At 49.5% G+C, this 18,309-nt stretch overlaps 1 protein-coding gene and 1 pseudogene across 1 annotated transcript in view; one reads left to right on the plus strand and one right to left on the minus strand.

Annotated features, from left to right (window-relative positions):
* GRIN2D (glutamate ionotropic receptor NMDA type subunit 2D) overlaps positions 1-18,309 on the minus strand; it is a 1,678,351-nt gene that overhangs the window by 1,315,180 nt on the left and 344,862 nt on the right. The gene's annotated exons all lie outside the window — the stretch shown is intronic.
* On the plus strand, positions 6,789-8,823 carry LOC138521153 (transforming acidic coiled-coil-containing protein 2-like; annotated as a pseudogene).

Below are 18,309 nucleotides of genomic sequence, written 5' to 3' on the forward strand. Positions count from 1 at the left end.
TCATGCGCTTTTAACAAGCGAGCTCATTGGCCCTCGCCGGGTCATTACCAGCCCAACAAACCCTCTTTAGCGTCGGTCTCGTCGGCGTCCTAGCCGCAATGGAAAGGGAGAAGGGACACTGTGTAGTCCCTTCTCCCCCTTCCACGGTGGCCATCCTTTTCCCTTACTTTTGCTTTCTTTTTTGAATGGCCTCCATGGAAAGGGAGAAGGGACTTCGTACAGTCCTTTTTCCATGTTCCTTGATGGCCATTTTTTTCTAATTTTTTTTCAGTTGTGCAACGCTGAAGGCTTCATGCATCTTTGAGAAAGTAACTATTAATACTGTGGTATAATGTGTCGGGATACTAATAGCAATAAGCCCCTCTTTGGGGGGGGCAATACTGCAACTAGTAATGCCCTGGGGCATCGCTCGGGCCTGTAACTATGGGCCCGGGGCGTTACCTAATGCAATAATGCCCCTCATCCCCTCATTTAAGCAATAAGCCCTCAGTCAGGACGGATCGCTTAAATAAAAACAGCCCCATAATCCCCTTTTATGTAACCTTGCGACCCACGTACTTCCTCTGGGCCCCATTAGGGTCGCAGCACCACAGTTTGAAAACCACTGCTCTAGACTCTTTAGATGTCAGGTACAAAACCAATAAGCTTCAGCTCTACTCCAAAGGTATATCATAGTATAAATCAGAGAAGCAGAATCTTTAGACAGCCCACAAACGGCGGTGTGGTTAGTTATTCGTGAGTTTTTATAATGTTTTGCAGGCAGAATTAACTGAAGGAACTGCTTCAGAGCAGAGGAAGGGTGTTGGGTAGAGCGGGAGTGAGAGGACATGTGGACAGACCACAGTGATAGAGGCCAGACGTCTAAAACCAGATTCAGGGTCAGGCCATTGGTCAATGTAGGTGTGTGGCCCTGCATTGGGTGCCAACCATGTGGACAATGTTCTGGTGTCGAGGGAGGGCACTTCATCTGTCTGGAGCCTCAATTCTTATGCATGGCAAGTCTTAAATATGGCCCTGGAAGAAAGGTGAAGATGGGTGGGGGAAAAGTCATGGATTTAAATTAGGTGGGTTATCTTTCTGGAATAAAGGGGTTGTCAAGGTTTTCCCTAAATTATAGATGATTGTCCAATTGTCTGAGATTTCCAGGGGGTTCATATTGGAGTTTGGGGTCAACCGCACCTAGCCTCTTGCCTCTGCACCGTATTACTTTGCCAAATTGTTTTACCTGGAGGCAGGTAGGGTTTGAACCTTTGTGGTTTGTCACTGGCCGGCAACGTTTTAGTTCACTTGTTAGATATTTCGCTCCATTGAAATAGAAAGACCAATATGCAGAACAAATATCACGCTAGCACCAGTCCAGAGTCTGTGAAGTAGTGTGAGGCCATGCCCGATGTGCATGGACCTACTTGGGCTTCGTCCCAACATTGCTGCCCTGTTTTGGACCAGTTGTAGATGTTGGAGAGTCATTTATAGTACCCCCCATTATAGGCAGATGAAATAATCCAGTCTGGTCAGTTCCAAGACCAGAGCCACTTCCACTTTGTGCCAGAAATTGAGGAAAGGAAGAATCCTCAATTCTTTGAAAAACAAAGATCCCAAAATGCAGCTCCTCGCCCCACGCCCCCACCCCCACCCACCTCACAACTGATGTGCTCCTGCCATTGGACTCTACTCTTCTAGCCACTGAGTAGTATTATCCAGTCATGTTTTCAGAATGACCAAATAATATGCAGATCATCTCACTTGAACTGCATTGTGGGCATTTTATTCGCATGCATATTCATCACGGTGTTTCTGGCGACATGACTGGATTTCAGTGTTTGGCAAATTGACAAGCTCCACCCTAAACACTACACAAACACAGCAGCCATCAATCATGCCTGACTCCTGCCTCCAGCTAGAGGTGTGATGGTCTCTTGTGGACTGGGGTATTTGCCGACTGTCCGGTGACACTGAACGGCCTGAAGGGCTAGGCGAGAGTCAGTCCCATGTCAGGATGAGCCAGACTGACCCTTCCCAAGCTCTAGCAGTCTTTTAGTGATGCCTGTCAGAAATGCTCTCAGTTTCCCTTTGGTCCAGCCCACCTCTTCTCTTACACTACAATGCATCACATTGTTACCCCAAATAATCCAGTGTGACCTCCACAATCTAGTGCTGGAAGATCTTTAAGAAACAAATGTCATTGACGAAGTCTCATTTAAAGCGACAGCCCTTTTATTTCATGGCATAATCTCAGATTTTGTTGCAATCATTTAAATTAAAAATGCAAAATACAAAGTATAGCGGCATTTCAGAATGTAATCAAGTAATGTATACTCAAGTTATATTCTCTAACATGAAATATTACGGGCAACATGCTCCATCGCATTCATGGGGGTGGCGGGTGAAAGTATTTTTTTTCTTTCTAATCCGGGAAAACAAATTAAAAGTAGTAATGGATTAGATTCTCCTGGGTGGAATGGGGCATGTTGGCATGCAAGAAAATCTTCAAAACTATAAAACACCTATATGAGTTTGAATATACTGCTAGCAATTTCAGTAAAAGAGGAGTTGTTAAAAATGTAGTCAGCACGATCCGGGAAGTCTTTGGGCCCGAATCATTAAGGGGACCTCTTGGGCCCGAATCATTAAGGGGAATCTCTTTATGTGGCTGGCCATACAACATTAAGGTTCCCAGGGCCACAAAAGGGAATTCCATGTTGTCAGGACAAGGGATTCATAACACGAACACCCTCGTTTATTGAATTCTTGTTTATGCGTAACACTTAGATGTGCAAATCCTCCCATCAACTGCGTGAGTAGGCGGCCAAGGCCTGCTGACGCGGACAGACCATGCATCCCTTCATCTACATGTACAATGTAAGTGCATTCCAGAACCCAGCTCCTAAATGCCATGCTTATTTTACATTTACACACATTAATAAAGGGATGGAAATGTGGATCTGCATGGAAACGCTCATGCTACACACAAGCTTGTTGTATGGATTCCTGCAAGGCAGGCAGAGGGTGTGAATGATTCCAACATGTTTCATGCTTTACCCTCTACTTGGTCCGATCAGCTGCAAGGGGAGAAAGTACATATGTGGGTGCATCCATGTGTGAGTTAGGGATGCGATCAGATATGGTATGTTGTGCTAGGTTTTCTTGTGTTAGTACCTGGCTAGGGACAATTAGATTGTATCAATCGATCTGATTGGCCATCACTGGGTTGTTATCCGGGTGCCAAAGACTCAAGTGCTAGGCTTCGGAGTGCCGTGTCCTGCAGAGTTCCTTCCCTTTCTTGGTCCGATCACCATGGAAACGTGTAGTCCATTCGCCCCCTTCTATGGCGGCCATTTGCTTTGTTTCTTTTTTTTTCTATCTTTTTAATGGCCATCATGGAAAGGGAAAATGGGCCATATGTAGTCCCTTCTCCCCAATCCATTGCAGCCGTTTTTCTGCTTTTTTTTTTGCTCAAGTTGAGAAACGGTTGACATGCCACTTCTCAACTCGAGTAAAAATACTATTAGTACCCCAGTAACAACGTGCCGGGGTACCAATACCAATAGAACCTGGTCAGGTAAGGCCTCTGAGGCTACGTTAACTATAGCCCCAGGGTGGTTACCCAGCCGTTAATGCTCCCCCTCCTCGTGGTCTATTGTTTTATTATTTATTTATTTATTTATTTTCCTATTTGTAGAGTGTACAAAACCCAACAGGCATCAAGGCACTATTTGCGTAGAGGCATGGGAGGGGTGAAGAAGGGGGACGGGAGACGTAAGGGGAGGACATATAAACGCAGACACTAGTTGCAGTTACAGTTATACTTACACTTGCGACAATGGAATAAGTTGTACTAGTGTGTCTGAGGGCGGGAGGCGGTAATGCCGTGCCCGGAAGTTCAAGTTAATGGAACAGTCTGTTTTTTAATTGTTTTCTGAATGGCCAGTAACGCTGCTCTGCGTGCAGGTGAAGGGGTAGGTTGTTCAACAAACGGGCCACCATGACTGGGATGCTAGAACCCCCAGTTGTGCTGCATTTGAAGCACGGGTGGTTAAACTGTGGCAGAAAAATGCTCTTGTAGGTCTCGAGGAGTTTGTCTTGCAATCCTGTGTGAGAGATAGGATGGTGCAGTGATAGGGAGACATCTGTGAGTTATAAGACAGAATTTTAATGTTAATCTTTTCTCTGACTGACCAGAAGCTGCTTTTCTGTGGGCTCAGACGTGGTCACATTTAGATAGGCTCAATGCAGCTCAGATTGCCTTGTTCTGGATGGTCTGGAGCTTGCTTTCTGCGGTGTCGTCAAAACTGGAGTTTCAATGGTCTAGCCGGGAGCCAATAACTGCTCTGGCAATGGTCAGGCAGTCTTGGGAGGAGACGAGATGCTTGGTTGCATGCAGGAGTTTGGTGGTGTGGGCTCTTTAGGAGGCAATGGTATGGACTTGGCGGGTCATGCTGAGGCTGGAGTCCAGGTAGACGCCTAATGTTTTGACAGAGGAGGAAACCGGAATGGAGCAGGCATCAATAGTAAATGAATGGAAGACTAGATCAAGTTTGGCAAGATGAGAGGGGGGCCATGTGTTCGGATTTCTGTCTTTGTCATTCAAGCAGAGCTGATGTATGGCCATCCAGGCTTGGATAGTGTCATAGATTCTCTTGATGTAGCTGGATTCTTGCTCATGTGTACCATCAGCGTAGTTGGAGTATGAAATGCCCAGAGTGTCAAGATGGTCGGATGAGTGGTGTTGTATGAATGTTGTATAGTGTTGGGGAGATGCATTAGCCTTGTGGAACCCCACAGGGAACTTGAGTAGGGTGTGCAGCTGCGCTACCAGCATAGACACGGGTTGTTCTGTGCAAGGAATGAGGCAATCCCCTTGGTGGCATTGGGAGAAAAGTTAGCAGCTGTAGTAAAGTGGTGGCAGAGTGTTTGGTGGTTAACCAGATAAAACGCAGCCGATAGGTTGAGAAGAAGGAGGAGGGCTGGGTTACCATTGTCACAAATATCGTTGAGTTGGTTTTTAAAGTCAAGGAGGGCAGAGTCTACACCGTGGCCAGGTCTGAAACCGGACTTACGAGGACCAAGGATGCTGTGTTGTTCCAGGGAGCCCTGTGTCTGGATGTAGGCCACTCGGTCAAGAATCTTTAGTGATGATGGGCCTGTTACGTTATGTAACTAGGATTTACATCGCACACCGCCACCATTTGCACATTCTAGATCGGGGCCATCTTCCCTTCCTGTCCACTCAGACTTTACACAAGACAGCACATTGTGCAAATGCAGCGCAAAGCGCCATTGTGCAAATACCGTTGGTGAATTGTGGCAGACACAAAATGCCCTTTTTTTTTCAGCTGGCATGCACAATTTGCAAGCAGCAGTTGCAGAATGCGGTAGCTTGTGAAATAGGCCCTTTGTGTTAAACATCAGGTGACTGAAACCAGAATCCTGGATAATTGTCAAAAAGATTTGATGACGCATAAACTTTGTACAAGAAAATGCAACAGAACATAGCATAATAAACATCTTTCCAGCCAGTTTTAACATATGGCAAACAGGCCAAGGATTGCATAATACACATGACAAAAGCAAATTAAAAGTCGTAATTACGCATAGAGGACACACAGTATGATATGATATTTATAACGTGCTTAATAACCAGAGGTTTCGAAGCACGGACCCGGGTTTGAACCTGTGTTGCTCCGTGTCGTCTTTCTTCCAAGGCGAGCACGTTGCCCCTGAGCTATCCTCCCGAGGAAGTGCTGCATCGCAAAGAAGGGACAGGCTGTGAAAGTGCCCAAGGCCCGGACAGACCCCTTAAACTAACCCTCGAATATGTGGGGGGCACCACCATGAAAATGTGATGGGTCTCCAATGAGCGGGCAGAGCCCGCCAAACTCCCAGCCCAAGCAATGCTTGGGGTCTCTCCCGCCTGCACAACACCCCTATAAGCACAGCGTCCCTATGAACAGCCCCCACACTGGACCATCAGGCGTCAAGGCTGGAAAGCATGCTAGGTGGTCTTGTGTAAGGTGACCGCAACGCCATCATGGGTAAATCGTGGGTGAAACTCAAACTGTTGTGCATAAATTTATATAAAAAGTTTGAAAGATGGCCGGACCTGGAACCACCCTATTTTCTGATGCTTTAAATTTACAGCCAACCATTTAGCCAAGCACCACCTAAGCATCAGTTTAACACGCGGATCACGTGCTGTGCAGCTTCCCGCGCCTTTCATTTTGTCATGGAATGTGCACAGTTCATGTGTTGCTATGCACACGTTCTGTGGTATTAAAAGGCAGACAGTATAAGTACGCTTTAGGATATCTCCTCTACCCCTTCATCACTCCCTCCTTTTATCTGTGGCGCCTGTTCCCTCTTCCGCAACCTCTACCCCTTCTAAGGTCTGGGTATCCAGGAGGGGATAGGAGGACAGGCGCAATCTGCCAACTCTTGGACAGGGCTAGGCGCCCTGAGGCCGCTTCGGTGGTCACTTGGCGCATCATGTCACATAACATCTGGCCAGTACAGAAGATCTTGCCTCTGGAGCCTTCAGAAAGGATGCCCTTTCTTGTCAATGTGATGCCTGCAAACGAAATCCGACCTGGGTGTGCAGCAATGAACACATCCCATGTCTCATGGTGGCAAGGAAGGAGGTGACCCCGCCAGACACCGGAGGAGAGGATCTCCCGGCAGTTCGCACGCAATCCTTCAGGCTGGAGTTCGATTACTCTGAGGAACAGGAGGGTGGCGAGGGGAAACCGTCCCGGCCCCCTCCCAAAAAACTGGTGAGGAAACCTGGCGCCAAAATGCCTCAGAGGAAGACCAAGGCGAAAAAAGTAGAGAATCCAGAGAGCACGCCGACCCAACTGCCACTGAACCTTAATGATGTACCCATTGCCAAGGGGTCTTACACGTTTGACTTCGCCAAGTGAGACGACCCCAATTTTAATCCATTTTCCTCCAGCGGAAAAATGCAAGAACCATCAAAGGTGGCTGTGCTGTCATCCTCTGAGATGAGAGCAGACAGCCCAGTGGATGTGGGTAGTCCATTCAAAGCCTCTCCTAAGATCCCAGGCTCTCTCGCTAAGGCTCCGGCTGCATTTGAGATATCGACCTGCACTGACGACGGACCTGGGGGCGACGGAGACACCATTAACAAGCCGGCCAAGAAAAAGAAGACGCCACTGAAGACCGATACATTTAGGGTGAAGAAGTCCCCGAAGCGGTCGGCCCTCTCGGACCCGTGCTCGCAGGAGTGTTCTCCACTGGCCACTCCAGAAACGCCACCAGTCATACGAACAGATGACCACGCTACAGACGAGGAGAAGCTGGCATCATCTGTGACCAATCAGAAGTGGACCTGCATGACTGTAGAGCTGGACTCCGATAAACAAGGCTATCCCAAGCCCTCCGACCTGAGCTCCTTCGTCAATGAGAATAAGTTCATCTCCCCAGTGGACGACCTTGATTACGGCACCTCCTTTGAGATCGAGTACATGGAGAAGACTGGACTGTGCTCCCAGCACCAAGATTGCATCACCAAGAAGAGCCTCTACCTGATGTTCGATGCCACCACTGAGAGCTCTGTAAAGTCTCTGCCTGCATGGTTCTCCAACTCCACGACGCCCGGCTCAGGGTCGAGCTTCGAGGGGACAGATGCTTTGCTGTCTTCTGGGATGAAAATCTTGCATACCGGAACTGTGCTGCCTGGCAGCCAAGACCCTCTAACGCATCTATCAGACCGGACCAAACAGAGGGAAATGTAGCACGAGACACCAGGAACTTTGCAGACCAAAATGGAGATGATGTGCCCGGAGGACCCCTTCTTGTCCGCAGATACTATTCTCTCTGGGATATCCCACCAGTCTGCAGCCAGTGTGGCCCTGGATTACTTGGAGTCTGATTTGGCAGAGAAGAATCCCCAGGTCTTTGCACAGAAACTCCAGCAGCAGGAGTTTCTCGCCGCTGTTGAAGTGTCTCTCTCCAGGACTAACCTCTACTCAAGAACCATTCCTCTGGAATCCGGCGACGTGCGGCACCACCCTTATCCTCAGCAAGACCTGGACTCAGCACTGCTTGTAGCCAGAGAGGAGATCGCGGCCAAGCAGCAGGAGGCATGTGAGTGGAAGGAGAAATACGAGAAGAGTCGGCGGGAAGTGTGGAGATGAGGAAAATAGTTGATGAATATGAGAAAACAATTGCACAGATGATCGAGGATGAGCACCGTGAAAAGTCTGTTTCCCACCACATGGTGCAGCAGCTGGTCTTGGAGAAGGAGCAGGTCCTGTCAAACCTCAACTCTGTGGAGAAGCCGCTGGGGCAGATCTTTTCCGGAGATATGAGAAAATGAAGGAGGTCCTTGAGGGCTTTCGCAAGAACGAGGAAGTGTTGAAGAGGTGCGCACAGGAGTATCTAACCCGGGTGAAGAAGGAAGAGCAGCGCTACAATGCACTCAAGATACATGCAGAGGAAAAACTTGACAGAGCAAATGCGGAAATCGCGCAGGTGCGCACTAAGTCAGTGCAGGAGCATGCAGCGTCCCAGGCCAGCCTCCGCAAAGAGCAGCTCAAAGTGGACGCCTTAGAAAGGACGGTGGAGCAGAAGAATAAAGAGATTGAAGAACTGACCAAGATATGCGACGAGCTGATTTCCAAAATGGGAAAGAGTTAACCCTTTCCAGGACACAGTAATTTGAGTGCAATACACGTTTGGACCCTTGGTGGCGCCACAGAGCTGATGGGCGGAAGGAGAAAGGCTAGGCGTTTTGAGTGGACTGATAATGCTTGCCTCTTTCGATACAGTTCCTGCTGCACCGCCGAGTTTACCATCACAGTCGACCCTCGTGGAAGTAGACGGTGCTGGTCTCTCGACCCCGCCCTCACCTTCCTCCACTGCGCTTTCACTGTTATTGTCTGGTTCATAATGTTCCTGTATTAGGGAGATTGCCGAGCTGTGGAGTTATAGGTTGAGAGGTGACTGTTTGCGGACCCCTGTTCTGGATCACCCATGTTCAATGTTCTTTGAGGGGTTCAGAGGACCCTGTTTTAAGTGAACTTTATAGGATTGTGGATATATGGGTTTCTGGCCTTACGGAGCAAAAAAAAGTAAATCTGCCTTTGATACTTTATTAAGAAAATTCTAAAACAAAAAAAGAAACACATGCACAGCGCACGCACCCGAAACCCTTCTCCATTGTAAATAAAGAGATTAAATTGAGACACAAAAAAAAAAGAACGAGTCCCCTGGGAGTGAAACATGGAGGCAGAACCGAAGGAGTTCGAGTAACCAAACCCGCAGTCCGGCCATAGTGGCCCATTATTCGCATCATATTATGAGCAGACGAATGTTGTTTTCTTTTAACCTTGTGCCCAGTGCACAGCTTCCAGGGCGGAGGCTTCTATGAGGCCACTGCCTGTCCATCAACACGGTTTACAAGGGACCTTTACCACGGCTGGGATGGCCTCAGACGAACCCGAGCGCGAGCAGCCAGCCCTTGGATGCTAGATGTGGTGCACCTGGGTGACGTTTGCGGAAGACATTTTGGAACTAACTCAAAGAAGCGGTTAGTAATGGCAACACCCCATTGGGAAACGCTCTGTGAATGATGCCCTTTATCGCACGGCCCTCAGCGTGAAGGAGCGCTGCTAGAGTTTGCGAACGAAGGCGCTATTCATCTCTCTCCATCCAGGAGCCAATCGATGAGAGAAGGCGCGCCCGGGAACAGCTTGTTCCAGCCGCATGAACACTCCCTAATACCAAATAAATGTGCCTGGCGGTCACCTTATCTGCGCCAAGTGGGCGTGCTTTAGACCTTGGGCAGGAAGACACGCCGCCAAGGGCCCCAGGGTCCTAAATCCTGCCCCTCCTCTGAATGGTATGGGCAGACATTTCAGAAAGGTAGTGGAGGGCCGGGCTCTCTGTGCAGCTGTCACAAAATAAATGGCAGCAGTGGTGGTGGTGTTTGTTTTGTTTTGTGTTGCGCTCTGGGGCCTAAAGCTGTGTAGCGCATTATGAGAATTAAAATAAATAAATAAAAATAAAGCTCTTTTGTAACAGACCGATGATCTGCACATTCTCCCTGCCCCGGATTAGCTCTGCCTGAATAATATTTTGATGTTTTATGTAGTGCTGCATCCCGGAAACTCCAGTTTCAGGGCACAGGTATTTCTAATTACAATCGGTGGTATCCACATTTGGGGCACACAATTCACGACCTCAGAAGGTTGAACGCATTAGCCCGGTGGTGAATCCAACCCTTGACAGAGTGCCATTTTCTTCTCATCGGATACTTCCACGCTATGTGTAGAGCTACTGCTGCTCCTTAGGCTGTATCCCCTCCCTAACCTGTAGAACCCTATCCATGTAACTCACTGCATACCCTCTCTGCAGACCTTTCTAACTGTGTCCTTAAGATTGTATCCTTCTAGTGCATTATACACGATTTCAGTATATTACTGTAGATCTTTGTTGTGCAGTTCTACATTGTTTCCCAGCAAGGTTGACGTCGTGTGAAGACCAACACATACACACAGACCCAAAAATACTAGTATGTAGCCTTTTCAGCACTTTAGAGTGCGTTTGCCCCTTAGGCCAGGCCGAAGATCATCTGAGATCACCTAAGTTGGTGATCATGCCTTAGTTACTCCACATCCGAGCAGTCCTCTGTTAGATTTCTTGGAGAAGGTGATAAGCAGATAAGCCAAGCGTTGGGGCGCCAGTGATCCACGGATAATTATCAGTTTCTAAACCATCATTCAGTAGTAGACCAGAAGGGATCCAAACAGATTGGAAACACAAGTACATGATAAATCTCCTTGTCCAATTTTGGTAACGTGGACGGAACAGCAGGCTTATCTCTGCAAGGTCGTGGATCATTGGTTATTTGCAACACAGCGAATATACAATAATTACCCAATAATAAAAGGGACTGTCCAGTCAAGGTTGTATCTAAATATCAACTTTATTATTATCATAAAAGACAGTTCTAGCACACTAGAAAATACAACCAACCATATAAAGGAAAGCAGAGGACAGGCAGTTTCAAGAAGGAAAAGGGATGCATTCTGGATACTGACAGGGGGGTAGTTGGAAAAATAATGAATCGCAATAGTGAAAGGATACTTGGTTTTGGCACTAATGGTGCAATGGGTCATACAATGTCCCTAGGGGCTTTCAGAGAAGTACCAGGGGACAGAACCACAATGTACCTTGTGCTTGTAGAAGTTCTTGGTGCTCCACAATGTAGTCAGTTTCAGAATGCTTTGCAGCTTCTGCAACAGAGTTCAAAATGGGGGACAGCTGTGGGTATCAGGCAGCAGGCAGTTTGGCGAGCGAGGCTGGATGGACGGCTACAGGCTGGCCTACACTGCAGCTTGTGATGAGCAATCGTTGTCTCAGTGCTAGTTGCTGGGTCTGAAGCACTGATCGAGGCATCTAGGATGGCGTAAGCGATTGCAGAGTAACAACAGTCAGCGGTGCAGTCGGTTGCATTTGAAGGGGTTTAACTGGCTCGAAAATGTCCTTATAAGTGCATGTCGGTGGATGCTTGTCGATGCACTCCTCCTAGCACCTTCACTGGGCTTGTGTCGTCCTTTAAGGTGGATGGCCCAAAGCAGAGGAAAGTGTTGCAGGCAACGGCCTTGTCCTTGGTTTGGTTCGGAGGCACTCTGGCACTTCCCACCTGGGAAGCTTGCTACGGAGCCTAGCAGGGCACACTGTGTGCTGGCGGAGCACTGGTTCTGGAGCTGGTGTAGGGTCCTCTGGATTCAGTATCTCACTCTGTTCCCAGTGAGATGTAAGGGGTGGGATCTTGCTTTGCTCTTTAGAGATTCTGGCCTTCCCTCACTGGTGGAAGCGCTAAGGCAGACTGTACCTTCAGCCAGGGTCCAATGGAGAGTTCTTCTTGTTACTCCCACCAATGTCTTCAGGTAATCTGCCCAAAAGAGGGACTCAACCCTATTTTGAAGCCAAAAGGGCCTTAGTGATTTGTGTAGGCTAAGCCTACCTTAATATACCAATCTTGGGTCCCCACCAACAATCTCCTGTATGCATGAGGTCATAACCAGAGTGTTTTGCAACAGAAAAGGCAAAGCAGTGAAAACATGTAATACTAAGCTCCACCCATCTTCCTGTTGTGGATCACATGGTCTCTCTGGTTAATTGAGCTCTCTGAGCTGATTAAAGTGGCAGGTCTCCCTTGAAGATGGGGCGATACCAGACTTCCAGTCGCTGCCAAACCACATAATCGGTGGGTATAATAATGGGTACTCCCAAATTTTTTTGTTATCGGGGGGTCAAGTCTGTAAACAGGGAGGATAAAGGGGAGAAAAGAAACAGAGTAACAGACTGACTACCCCTCTCTCTAAGGTCTGACGACACAACAGGTGCAGGTGCTAGGAGACTGGTGTGTGAATCAACAGCAATAACCTTGAGGGAGAGACAGTTTTTAAACAGAACCGTGACAAATATATATAAATAAATCTCTTTAATAGGTACTGATAAAAGAATTTTTGTAGAAAAATATATACTGATGGGCTTTGTCATATCTCACTCATACCATTCATATCAGTGCAATCATTCTGTGACAATTGGGTGCGGCAATTAACAATTTCCTCGGACATATTAGTTGTTGTTAATATGTGTCAAGACCGGTGGGGGGGGGTCTGTACTTCCGCTCTCTATATGGTAGAGGAGAGGCACAGAAGACCCCAGCCAAGATTCTCGATTACGGTAGCAATGGACGAGCAATCAAGGCCTAGCTTCTCAGGAGGTGATGCAGGCTGGTTCTTAAGTACAGTGTATCCCCCAAGTCCCCACAAAGGAATGTCCACACACTGTATTACTGAAAACACAGTCATTATATAATTAATATTCAAAGGTTATGTACACTTATCACAATAACGCACTTTGTGCTCAGGAAAATCAATAATGGTAAATACCTACAATTCTAAAGTGGGACCACTAATATTAGACCTCATTAAAGTGCATTCACAATACTGTTAAAATAGCACACAGATCAATAAGAAGGAAACCAGCAATAGAGAGAGGAGAGATAACAGAGGGTTGAAGCAATAGGCAGAATACTGGCCCTCGCTACTGGACACAGTTCTGTGTGGAGATCCCCCCACCTGGGCAACCTGTAAAATAAAGAGATATAACACAAGCCCAGTCCATATATTGTTCAATAGTCTTATTCTCTCCTACAATGTTTTTACCCCCCCAATGTACCTGGTGGAGTCGAGTTCTTCGAAGAGGCGTCGACAGATCCTTCTTGAATGACCCCCTTTAAAGCAGGAGTCACGGATCGTCGAGAGGCATCGAGAAGCGTCGAGGAACTCGGTGTTCGGTGTCGGGGAATCGACGGCCCTTCTTGAATGCCTTCCCTTTCAAGCGGGAGACACGGGGCGTCGAACGTCCGACAACAAACAGGGTAGAACGGCGTCGATGAGGCGGCAGGCTTCGATCCGAGCGGTGCTCGTCGGCGTCGAGACGTCGGCGTCCTGCGAGGAAGAGGCGTGCGGGGCACCTCGGCGACAATAGTTCTGGACCGCAAAGATTGTGAATGACGGTAGCCCAACAAGGGCGTCGAGTCGCTCGAGTCTTTGGGGTCGTGAGGTGGCGGGGAACCCACCGGCGGATTCTCCTCGGCGCGTTGGTCGTCCTCGACTTTCTCCGGCAGGACAAAAGCGGTCGACGGTGCGGACGAGGGAGTCCTTCGAGTCAAATGTTCTTAGGCAAGGAGCGGACGGCTCCGGTCGTCGGCGGCTCGGCGTCAAGTGGTTCCCACGGCTGGGCAACACAACTTCGACGGGCCTCCAGCGGTTGCACAGACCTGCGAACCCTGGTCGACGGCAATGGACTTCGACAGCGTCGATGTCCGGGTGCTTTACTTCGGTCTCCTCGGCAGTCCCCTTCTCCGGTCGGCAGCCTTTCGATGGTCTGGCGTCCAGGGAGCTTCGGCGAAGATTCAGCGGTGCTCGATGGTCCCTCGGAGCACGGGAAGAGGGCGCCTAGCCAGGTCCTCTCTCGGGTCAGTCCTCGACGATTTCGACAACCTTCAGTTCCGTCGAAGCAAATGCCACAGCAAGTCTTCTTCTTCCAGCTGGACGTCGAGGATCAGCAAATCCAGTTACTCTTGAGTGGAGACTCAGCTTCTGAATGCTTCTGAACAATTTCCAGTGGTGAGAGGTCCCCAGATATACTATTCTGTCTCTCATCCACACTGCTGGCACACACACAGCAGCCAATCACACAGAAGGGCATTCATGCAGTCAGTCAGCCAATCAGGCACACAGTGCATTCAGGCCACACTCCTCCCTTTCAGACACTCACAACAAGGAATGTGGATTGGGACAAGTACCCAGCCATTCAACACTACACACTGCATTCAGGCCAGTTTCGGGCAGGGCTGTCTCAGTCTTTGTCTCTCATGCCAGAAACCAGACAACCACAACAAGGAGTGTACATTGGTCACACACTCCATTCACCCAGGTCCCACCCACAGGAGGTACCCATAACATACAGTCACGGGGAAGGCTCCAGTCAGTCTAGCTGGGCCTTCACAACAACACCATATATGGAACTTCCACCCAACAGCCAGCCAGGGGGAAGGGACAGAGCCAGGGCTTCCCAGGACTTTGGGAAAAACAAGACAACAGGCAATAGAAAGCAAGAGGCCACAGGGGCCATCTTGTTTCTATCAGGAATCAACTGATCCCAATGGCAGGGCCTGGGTATCCCAAAATGGAGGACACCCAGAGCACCTGTCAAGTTTAGCATGGAGCTGCCACCAGCCCATACCCTGCTCTGTGGGCCACCCACAGGTGCCCAAAAACATACACTAGGGGCACAGGGTTGTACCCCTACCCATGGGTGCCATAAGGGTATCCCATGGGTCTGTTCACCAAACCAAAAGAGAGCTGCACTGCCAGGAGTCCCTCATGGACTCCTGGGCAGAAAACATGACAGAACACACGGTAAAAACAGAAAAAGGACAAGGATTCAGAGGCCCTGTCCCTCAGATGCATTTCCGGCATCACAGTCGCCCCCCCCAGACTGAGGTGGAGGGTGCCTAATCTCCCACGGGATAGACACCCTCATCCAGACGGTCAACATACCTTCTGGAAAGGCCATCTGCATTATCGTGACTCTTCCCTGGTCTGTGCTCTATGGTGAAGTCTAGCCCTTGTAGGCTAATCGACCACCTGAGCAATTTCGGATTCTCACCCTTCATCTGCATAAGCCACTTCAGGGGCTTATGATCTGTTTGGACCTTGAAGGTGGACCCCGTAAGGTAGGGCCTAAAACGCCTAAGGCTCCAAACTATACTAAAACATTCCTTTTCAACAGTAGCCCACCTAAGTTCTCTACCCTTGAGTTGTCTACTGATGAATATGATAGGATGTTCTCTCCCTTTGTCATCTAACTGGGACAAGACAGCTCCAATTCCGGTGTCGCAGGCATCCGTCTGGACGATAAAGGGTCGGCTGTAGTCAGGCGCACTCAACACAGGTGCCCTACACAGACTTTCTTTCAAGCCATCAAAGGCCCTCTGACAGTCTTCAGTCCAATTAACCTTCCTAGGCTGTTTGGGTGAAGTTAGAGCTGTCAGGGGTGCAGCTATGGTTCCATAGTCTGCCATGAAATTGCGATAGTACCCAGTGAGGCCCAAAAAGGCTCTCACCTGGGTTTGAGTAGTGGGAGTCTCCCAGTTCTGTACGTCCTGTACTTTACTGGAGAGAGGTTGGATTTGACCCCCTCCTACCTCATGACCAAGATAGGTAACTTTCCCCTGAGCTATCTGGCACTTGGTGGCCTTGATAGTGAGGTTAGCCCTTTTCAAGGCCTGCAACACCTTATCCAGATGTGTCAAATGCTCTTCCCAGGTGGAACTGTAGACGGCAATGTCGTCTAAGTAAGCCACACAAAAGGCTTCCAGCCCACTGAGCGCATGGTTGACCAATCTCTGGAAGGTGGCAGGGGCATTCTTCAACCCAAAGGGCATGACCCTAAACTGGTAGAGTCCCTCAGGTGTGGAGAATGCCGTCTTTTCCTTGGCATGGTCCGTCAGAGCTATTTGCCAATAGCCTGAGGTAAGGTCAAAGGTGCTCACAAATTTGGCAGCACCTATAGTGTCCACGAGCTCATCTGCCCTGGGCAATGGGTGCGCGTCAGTTTTGGTGACGGCATTGACTCCTCGGTAGTCCACACAGAACCTCCAATCCTTGGTACCCGCCGGGGAACTTGCCTTGGGGACAAGGACCACTGGACTGGACCAGGGACTGGTGGAGGGTTCAATAACACCCAGATCCAACATCTTGGCGACCTCAGCCTGGATGTGGTTTTTGACGGTATCTGACATACGATAGCTCCTGCTTTTGACAGACACACTGTCACCAGTGTCAATTTCGTGCTTACACCACGGTGTAAGGCCCGGTGTCAGTGAAAACAGAGGGGCATACTGCTGGAGCAAAGCCCGGCAGGCCCTCTGCTGCTCTGTTGTCAAATCTGGAGAGAGTTGTACTCCCTCCACTGAGCCATCCTGAGGGTTGCTATGCAGCAAATCAGGAAGGGGCTCACTCTCATCCTCTTCTTGCCCTGAAGCTAGCAAGAGACATGAGACCTCTGCTCGCCTGTGGAAAGGCTTGAGCCTGTTGACATGGAATACCTGGGGGGCTACCCCAGAGGCTCCCATGTCCACCAGATAATTGACTTCGCCCATCTTGGAGATGATCCTGAAGGGTCCAGTCCACTTGTCTGCCAAAGCTCTAGGCTTGGTAGGCTCCATCACAAGGATTTCCTGTCCCGGAGTCCAATCCACTTGCGAAGCTTTCAGGTCATGCCAGTACTTATTCAATTCCTGGCTGGCCTTGAGATTTGCTGTTGCCTGACCCATCATTTGTGTCATCCTCCGCCTGAGGCCTAACACATAGTCCCCCACTTGCTTGGCGGGACCTGGAGGGGTGGCTTCCAAGCCTTCTCGGATCAAGGCGAGGGGCCCCCTCACGGGATGTCCAAAGAGTAACTCAAAGGGGCTGAAACCAACACCCTCTTGAGGTACCTCTCTGTAAGCAAACAGCAGGCATGGCAGGAGGAGATCCCATTTCCTCCTTAGGGGCTCTTCCAAAGCACCTAGCATGCCCTTGAGAGTTTTGTTAAATCTCTCAACCAGACCATTGGTCTGGGGGTGGTAAGAGGTGGAGAACTTGTAGGTTACCCCGCACTCTTTCCACATGGTTTTCATGTAACTAGACATGAAGTTGGATCCTCGGTCAGAGACAACCTCCTTGGGGAATCCAACACGGGTGAAAATGCCCAGGAGAGCCCTGGCAACCACCTTGGCAGTAACAGTCCGAAGGGGTATTGCCTCAGGGTACCTGGTGGCATGATCTACCAAGACCAGGATGAACCGATGTCCACCTGAAGTGGGAGGGTCAAGGGGACCGACGATGTCGATGCCCACCCTCTCAAATGGTGTGCCAACCACTGGTAATGGCTGCAGTGGGGCAATGACCCTGCCTCCAGTCTTGCCAGACAACTGACAAGTTGGGCAGGTCCTGCAGTGGGACTCCACCTCTACTCCCATCCGTGGCCAGTAGAAATGGGCAGAGAGCCTCTGCTTAGTCTTCTTGGTCCCAAGATGACCAGCCAAGGGCACCTCATGCGCCAACTGCAGTAGGAAGGGCCTGTAAACCTGGGGTACCACCAACCTCTTGCGGGCACCAGGTTCGGGCTTAGTGGGCTCACTAACAAGGAGCTCACCCTCCCAATAAATCTTGAATGTCCTAGGCACTTCACCTTGTGCCTGGGACAGGGCCTGTTTCCTCAGGCCCTCGAGAGAGTGGCACTCTCTCTGTCCCTTACAGAAGTCTGCCCGGGAGGGTCCCCCTTCAGCTAACAAGCATTGAAGGTCGGGATGATCCTCCGGGTTGAGAACCTCTCCCACAGGAGAGTCTTCTGTCTCTTCTCCCACAGGAGTTGAGTTTGGGTTTTCCACTGGACCCAGCCCGTCCGGAGCATGGATCCCAATGGGTGCTGTCGGAACAGCAGGAAGAGAAGGTGTTCCCTCCACAGAGGTGGCCTTCTTGGTCTTCCTTCTTCTTGCCTTAGGCCTCGCCTTTGGCTCGGGTACCTGACTCACAGCCAGACCCGGTGTCACCTGTGACCTAGTGACTGCAGCAGCAGTCATGGGAAGACCATCCGAGATCAACCCCAACTCTACTAGATCATTTCCTAACAGAATGTTAGCAGGGACATTGTCCTGAACCAGGACAGGAAGCTTTGCTGTCTTGTCTCCAATCATGAGTGTGACTAGGGCTACAGGCGATA

This window comes from Ambystoma mexicanum, chromosome 1q (genome assembly GCF_040938575.1).
Source record: "Ambystoma mexicanum isolate Mex_15411 chromosome 1q, UKY_AmexF1_1, whole genome shotgun sequence".
Taxonomy (NCBI): domain Eukaryota; kingdom Metazoa; phylum Chordata; class Amphibia; order Caudata; family Ambystomatidae; genus Ambystoma; species Ambystoma mexicanum.